This window comes from Oreochromis niloticus, linkage group LG22, assembly GCF_001858045.2.
Source record: "Oreochromis niloticus isolate F11D_XX linkage group LG22, O_niloticus_UMD_NMBU, whole genome shotgun sequence".
NCBI lineage: Eukaryota > Metazoa > Chordata > Actinopteri > Cichliformes > Cichlidae > Oreochromis > Oreochromis niloticus.
This window is the reverse complement of record NC_031985.2, coordinates 24647088-24655236: the sequence shown is the minus strand read 5'-3', so window position 1 is coordinate 24655236 and position 8149 is coordinate 24647088.

The window sequence follows — 8149 nt, the reverse complement described above, 5'->3', positions numbered from 1 at the left end:
AAATTACATGTCCCCGTATCTGCATTATAGCCGCACGAGAGCGGGAAACAATTGCAGGAAAAAGTCCATTAAAGACCCTCAAAGTTGCACAATCCAGATGACGGGAACATAAAAAGGGTGCAGGACAAATTCAAGCCTTCAAATCACATCGATCATGTTCACCACATTCAACCAGAACAACCTCACCACTTCACTGAGCGGCCGCCTCCAAAACAATAGCACATGTTTCAAGAGAGAGCACAGTGACAGACAAACTCATAAAATAGGACATAACATTCTCTCTTGTTCTTTAGTGTCTTTGCATTTCATCACCCCTCTTTCCCTCTGCCTCTCTCTCTCGCTTGCATATGCACACACACACAACACACACACACACAAAAACACGTCTGGAAATACTGGGTGGGAGGCCTTGGACCAGCCTCAGTCGACTGGTCCCAGTCCCAACAAGGAAACAATTAATCATGTGTGAGCGGCTGTCTGAGTGTCTGCTCTCTGGACAACAACAACACTCAGCCATTTATCTCCCCTCAAGGCAGGACAAGGCAGCCAGCACACCATGCAGGCATGCACTCTCTCATCCTCGCACTCACTCACAGATGTTGAAGAAGAACAAAGATGCACACTCGATTCCACAGACACTCAAAATAATGCACACGTGAAAAGTGAAATGCGTGGAAATCACATTAATGCAAGCGCACGGACACTTTCGACAGCAGATGCGAATTACATTTGGAGGCGCATGAACACACACACACACACACACACACACACACACACACAGGTGCTTAATGCTTTATCATCCTAATCAGATAGATGTCAGCACTTCCTAATGGTCCTGATGACATATACAGGTGCTACATGCTGCTGGCTCGCTACTTTGAGATCAAAGACGGACAAACAACGCAACTTTCTTTCGTGATTCCTTTGAGAGCGATGACTTCTACCGAGGCTGCCTTTCATTTTTCAAACCGTGTTTGTTGTTCGCCGTGCAAAAGCAGAATAGAAGGACTGGGGCATTTTTCTTGCACTCTTCTTAGACGAACGAGCAAAGTTGAGTTGACAGTCATTTCATTTCAGGAAATTTAGTCCTCTCCAATTTAACTCTTGCTTTTCCGACATGGCAAGGCAACTTAGGAGTGAGCTAAAGCAGGCAGGGCTTAGTGAAATGAAAAAGGAAATTTGTCGTTTATTCTTCGCCGCTTCATCTAGGCCGGACAGGGGGTGGTTTGTGAATGTAGGTGTGTGGTTGTGTGGTGGAGTGTACAGTAATACGCTTGAGTGTGTATCCAAATACCTATGTAAAGTGTGTGCCCGTGTAAGCCTGCATGCATCTGCATACGTGTTAGTGCGCGTCCAACTTAGTGGAAAGTAAAGCGCCTAAACCTCAAGTGAAGCAAACAAAGAAGCCGGTGTGCGTTTCGGGATGGGGCGTCTGGATGGCATCAGGGGAGCCTGGCAGATTAGTTGTGACACAGGTTACTCCCGGGGTCCCTGGTGAGAACCGCATCGCTGCAGTCTGCAGTGGAAAATACACTTTGAAGCGCTACTGCATTAAAGAACATATCTGCAGTCCGTTTTTTTTCATGTAGTTCATTTTATTATGTTTTTATTACACCACCCACTCTGATTGAGGTTAGGGTTGCTTAGTTATTTGACAGATATGTGAATACAGATTCAATTACATTTTTAGTAACTCCCTGTTATAGTGTATTTGAGGGACTTATATTTTATGCACGATGCAGTGCATAGTCTAACAATTCTCCAGAAACACTTCAGTTTTCAATAAGAGGGAATATATACTTAGCTAGTGTAGCTAAGTATATTGTAGTTTCAGTTTAATTCTATTAGAATGAGCAGCAAAAAAACTGCCCCGTAGGGGTTTATTGTCAGGGCTGCAATGATTTTCAAATCTTCCATCTATATTTAGTGATGACTGAATCAAAAGATCCATCACAGAAACAAATTTTGGTGACAGTTAAGTCATGTATTGTTGCTGTATGTTAAACCTGACAGATAAAACAGAGTACATAGCATCACATTTGATGATGAAATGACCATAATATGTGTAAAAACCCAAAGAAAAACATATAACTGCCATATGTGTGAGTCCTGCAAAGTTTCGTTCTGACTAGCCGACCTGCTAGGGAGGAGAAAGGGTACATACAGACATATACATATTTATGCTGCAATCATCATAGTAAGACATTATTCTCTCCCTACCCTGACATATTAGCTGTCAAGTTAAAGCATGTATTGTGCTATGCATTTATACTAGTGTACTGATAAATCTGTGAGTGATATGTAAAACTGAGCTGTTAATATTAGACTCAACAAGTCATGAACAACAGTTGCATTTACCGAAATGAAGCAGAAGCTGTAAAGAAATATGGCTGTAAAAATATAGCTATTATATTAATATAATGAACAAGCTAGAGAAGTATCATCCCTGTACTGTCACAGCTGCTGAGGTCTATGTCGTAATTGGCAACATAGAGCAAACAGTGGAGGCTCCAGGATGTTAATGCTACTAAACAATTTGTCACCTTTGCCCCTGATTTCAACCTTTGAGCTAACATAAGTGGCTGCTAGCTGTAGCTTCATTTTATAATACAGACATCAGAAGGGTATTGATCGAAAGAAAGAAAAAAAACTATTAGAAACGGCTCCTTTAAACGAAAATGAGACAGGTATTATATCCCAAATGGGAACCAACAGCTGAGCGAGAGTTCGGCATCTCAGATAAAAAGATAAAAAGCAAGCTCGCAAATAAATAATTCAAAAACATTCAATCGCACCATTCATGTTACATTCTAAAACTTCCTGCGCCAACTTGAACTTCAATTAAGTCATTTAGACAAATGGCACCATCACTCTCTCACTCCCTCCTCCTTCAGTCCAGGTGGCAGCTTGACAGGAAGAGGAACAGGAAAGGACTTAAAGATTTGCTGCTGCTCTCATTCTCCTTCAAAGACAAACGCCCCTCTGATAATTTCCCACAATGCTCCTTGCACGGAGGCCTCTGTGATCAGTGGTTATGAGAAAGCACAGGAATCTGACCGACAACCACCTCAACTATGGGGAGAAGAAGAAGAAGTAAAAAAAAAAAACAGAGGAAGGTCTTCTTTTTTTTTCTACAAGCCTACTTCCCGTGGCTTGGTCGCTCTGCTTTTGTGGGAAGCATCTGGGTTCATTTATCCCAGCCCAGGCATCCTTGAGGACCCCTGTGCCCTCTCAGGTTGCAGGGTCTGAGCGTGCTCCAGAGTGGCTCCTTATTGTTGTTGTGAAAGAGAGGAGCTCAAGCCTGCTGACTAGCCTGTCTGGACCATCTCAAAGCTCCCATGCACCCTTTCCCCTGCTATGCCAGGCCCCTAGCCCATCCCAGATGCCCTGAAGCATGGTTAGTGTAGCGCTTCATGTGAACTGAAAGATACTAAACAGATTCATTCAGAAGCTACAGTGAAGACAGCCCGCCCTGAGGTTCAGGGGAATTTCATGACAGAGAGTAAAGAGTGTGAAGCTTCAAATAAATGTCTCCGAGTGCGCGTGGGCGTGAACTTTATGTGTCTCACATGTTTATGAAGTCAAGATTTGCCAAATGAGGCAAGCAGACGCACATTACATCTTAAGCGTGTGTGCAAGGAGAGCACTCCCATTACTCAAGACCGCAGGTGAAATGATTGAGAAGTCCATTCAGCCCTACTGTTCGATATATAACCTTCCACAGTCCACTCCAAGCCAAACGTCAGCTCAGGTTAACAGCCTGCACAGCTGAATGGAAGCAGAGTGAGTCTGGCTGGTTACTTAAAGTCACTGAGAAGTTATTCAAACACCCAGTTATTATGGTGTAAACAAAGGCGGCTTGTCACACACTATTACAGATATGGTGTTTACAAGAATGCCACTTTAATGCAGCGCATGTTATGTATGATGATTAAGAATAGTCTTTGACAACCTGATTGGTGTAAAGTAAGTAGATTATAAGACAAACTGTTTTTGTTGTTAGTCCAGCAGCAGAGTAAGCACAGAGAGAAGTCTATTATTTTGCTAATAGGCCCTATATGATTGATAAACAAAGGATGCATTTGCTGTTCTATGTATTAGCACTTTTTTATGGAAGTGACAGTGAAGATAAACCTACGAAACACATTTTCTGTCTTGTATGTAAAACATATTAAACTGTGGCTGATTTCCTAGGAATGGCTCCATTATTTTTTCCCCTCACCACTCTCTTGTCCTTTATGTAAAACAGATTTGACTGAGTCATGTCACAGTATGCCAGCACAGTCTGCTCTGTGGCTTGCGATACTCATTCCCAGTTTGCATGTTTTTTCCCCTCCACAGAGCAATTTGTTTCATATCCGAGTTTGTATTTTTGCAAATATTGAGCACAAAAGAAAAGACTCTGGCATCTTTTTGGTTCTCAGGGGAAACAATTATAGCGGAAGTGCGGTGGTTATTATCAAGTGGTTACGGGTTTTGCAGCCATTGTGCTGATGTGTCCTTGAGCAAGATAAAATGAGAATATCAGCTGAAACCATTTTAGAAACTATTATATTGGAAGGATTAAGATTTAAGTTATGTCAGGGATACACAGTTATCAATATGCAATTAGATTTTGCCAACATGAATTTGCCAAAATTAAAAAATTAAAATAAAAACACATGTACATTTAAAAAGTGGTTTGGTGTGTTACGACATGAGCCTGAAGGGCTCTTCTTTCTGTCCCTCATCGACATAGTAACTCATTAAAAAACAAACAGACAGACAGACAAAAACATATTTCCTGTTTGACTTTCCGACATCTTCCATCCAGCCTTTATATTAACAACATTTTCACTTTGCAGAATCAGAGACTTGTTCTGCCTTTGTACTAATGAGTAACAGTGGTACTCTTTTACCTTTATACCTTCCTCAATGAATTAAAAAAATAATACTCTCAACAAATCATATGAAAATACTATAGATAACATCTCTGTGCATCTCTAGATGTATTCAGGATCGTCTCTGGTGGTGAGGTAATGTTGTGACTTACTAATATGTTTTAAATTGTTTTGGTTTTTTTGGATTACCGGATACACAAACGCACATGTCAGTACAATGAGGTAATAAGTAGAATAAAATAATAGATGGAAGTTTAGCAAAAGAAAAATAAAGAAGTAAAATGCCACCAAATGTATTTGTTATTATTGCAAATGCAACACATAAACAACATTAGCACATTACATTACATTAGTTCATTGTACCAACACTTTTCTTCTCCTCTATTACTATTAAGAAAGAACTGATTTAGATTTAGCAACATTAACCTATGGCTAATTTTCAACCCTTTTTTTATGGTATCAAATTTTTTCAGTTCACTGATATTTGATGATTTAGCTGTACAGTGTAAAACAAACTGCCCCGACATAGCAGAAAATCTTATACAATTATGTAGAAAAAAGATTACAGTGTACTCATTTTCAGTTAGGTCACAGAAAACAATGCTGTATTAAATCTCATTCAGTACCGAATAACAGTAATTGTACAGAAATGAAACTTTTCTGTAAAAATGTATTGCATTCCAAGGAGATTTTACAGATTATGTAAAATATTCAGTGCAGGCAAGGAGAAAGACTTGTGGAAATTTCAGTGTTTTAAATAGTTAATTTAGCTGAATTGTGTTGGCTATTTCAGACATGTTTTATTTAAACGGATTGCTGTGGTTCTGTGATGTGTTTACCATAGTGGAAACACATCACACAGACGGTTTAGCTAGCAACCGGCCACCATGACCAAACCCCTGTGGCAATTAATTACACCTGGCCACAGCTGATGTAGCTGAAAATGTTGACTACAGCACCAGTCCTGCCACAGTGGAGTACAAGGAGTGGAAAAAGCTTCAGATCCACCTTTGAATTCTTCCTTATGTTAAGTTTTAATTGCTTTATCATATTTTGGATTATAAAACACTTTGTAACCTTAGTTCCTGAAAAGCACTATATAAATAAACTTATTTACTTATAAGAGCCGATATCCGGTCACAGTTAAAGAAAGACAAGAAACTGAATCCAGAAAAAATGGGTTAGGACATCCAGATTTAGACTCAGCTTGTGTTCAGCATAGGGAATTGTGTTTTTACAGATACAGAGGTACAGCATTTGAATCCATTTAAAAGTAATTAGAGCAAATAACCTAATTAATTTGGAAATAAACTACAGTAGTAAAAAAACAATAAAAATACAATGGCAACCAAAAGCTATCCATATTATACAGCAGAGTACTCTGATATTTTTTACATGAAGAAATAATTTTCTGAGGTTGTAAAATCCTGTAAAATATCTCTTTCACGCTGGAACATCTAGCTGCCAGAAACATTTCTTACATTCTTCTTCTGCTCGTATATTTTCATTACTGATAAAAATATACGAGTACAATGATAACAATTTGAAGCATTACATTTTCAGGGTATAACTTACCACTGACCCGTGCTCTACATCAACCCTAGGAAACCCAGTTATGACAAGCGACACATCAGTGCGTTACTATGATGTTTCCACTTTTAAGCTCTCTTTGGTTTTGTATCTTCATCACATACATTTCAAAATGGCATTAGGAATAGAGAGAGTGACAGAAAAATTGCATTCTTTAGCTGTGGAAAACAGGACAAAGCCACTGCCACAACCACACTCCTTTTTTTTTTTCAGGTAAAAACGTCTTACAAATTTGAATCTCATTACCATGTCATGAATACGTCTTTGGGAATCCATTAGGCATTTCCTTCCTAAAACTACAATAAGAATTCACATTCATCCAAAAAAGAAAAGAAAGAGTGGGGAAGGAGAATAAAGCCCCAGCAAGAACATTACTGTAAAGCTGTTTTAGCTCTTTCAGTCCACTTAAGAAGAGGCAGAAAAAAAGATGTGAGTGACTGACAGATGATAGCAATAAAAAGTAAGAACAAACTGGCCATTTTACTGCGGTGGGGCCATTTGAGAAGGGATTATTAACTTGTCAGCATTTCAAACTGAGACAAAACTTTTTCTCCTCCAAAACACATCCCCATGTCTCTGTTACTTTTATTAGAAAGTCTTTAAACCTTTTGACCCCAAAGGGCCTGTGTTATTGGCTGTTAATAGGGACACACGGGTCAGTGGGGAGACCCTAAGTGCCCTATTAATCATTTGTTTAGAGCTCGAGCCTATTTTCGAAGCTCTGTGTTTAGTGTGGGTTAAAAATAGGAGGAGGCGGATTGAGACAGCCGTCCGCCACTCATCGCTCAAGCTGTCAGGACACGTGGGTCCTCAGGGACGTGGGCAGGAGACCCCTCAAGCCGTGGAAGTTCAAAGGTTGCAAGGTTTATTTTTAACCTGCTTGCTTTTTTGGTGGTTGGCACAATCATTGTTGGTTTCATTTCTACAAGGCTTGACAAGCAAAGTAATTTCGCCCAGTGGGATTTTCTTTTTAAAGGAATTACCTTGTTAAAAAAATCACGAGTTTCATGTCTAAGCTGCTACACACTAGTTTGCACACCTCATACAAACTTTGCAGTTCATGAATAATACAAATGAAAATGCTACTACATGCTTTTTTCACTAAATGCCACAAGCAAGCGAGTTGTTTGCAGCAGACTGACAGTGATGGGAAATAAGTCACTGGATCAAATCATTAATCTTGTCAAATATTGTCATATGACAGGAGAAAATACAGGTGTGGAGATTGCATCGGCTGATAAAACATTACTTACAGCCATTTTTCCAATAAGCGATGGACCCGGTGCTGTCAATATTTGGAGGGGATGCAAGGTATGCCCTGGTGAAGGCCATTTTGCGAGGAGCAGGGAGCCTGCTGGGAAAAATACAGTGGTTCATGCTGGGTCTCCGGGAAGCTGAAAAGCCACCAGCAAAAAGCTATGAATTATTTTGAGCGCAAAATACATTTTCTTTGAAGACTGTCGGGCCATTAGAGCCCTTTTGCTCCCTTTTAAATTGTTTTTATGCTGTGAGTAATGTTAACCTTTGCTTTTGTAGTCATGAAATTCTCTCTGTACCTTTTCCCTCCTGGCACAAGACACAGATGGGCTGGAAAAGCTGGATATAAAGAATAGGAACCATTTGCTGCAAGGAAAGAAAAGGCTGGAGGAAGGAAGTGAGGCTTTCACACTGATGTCTAC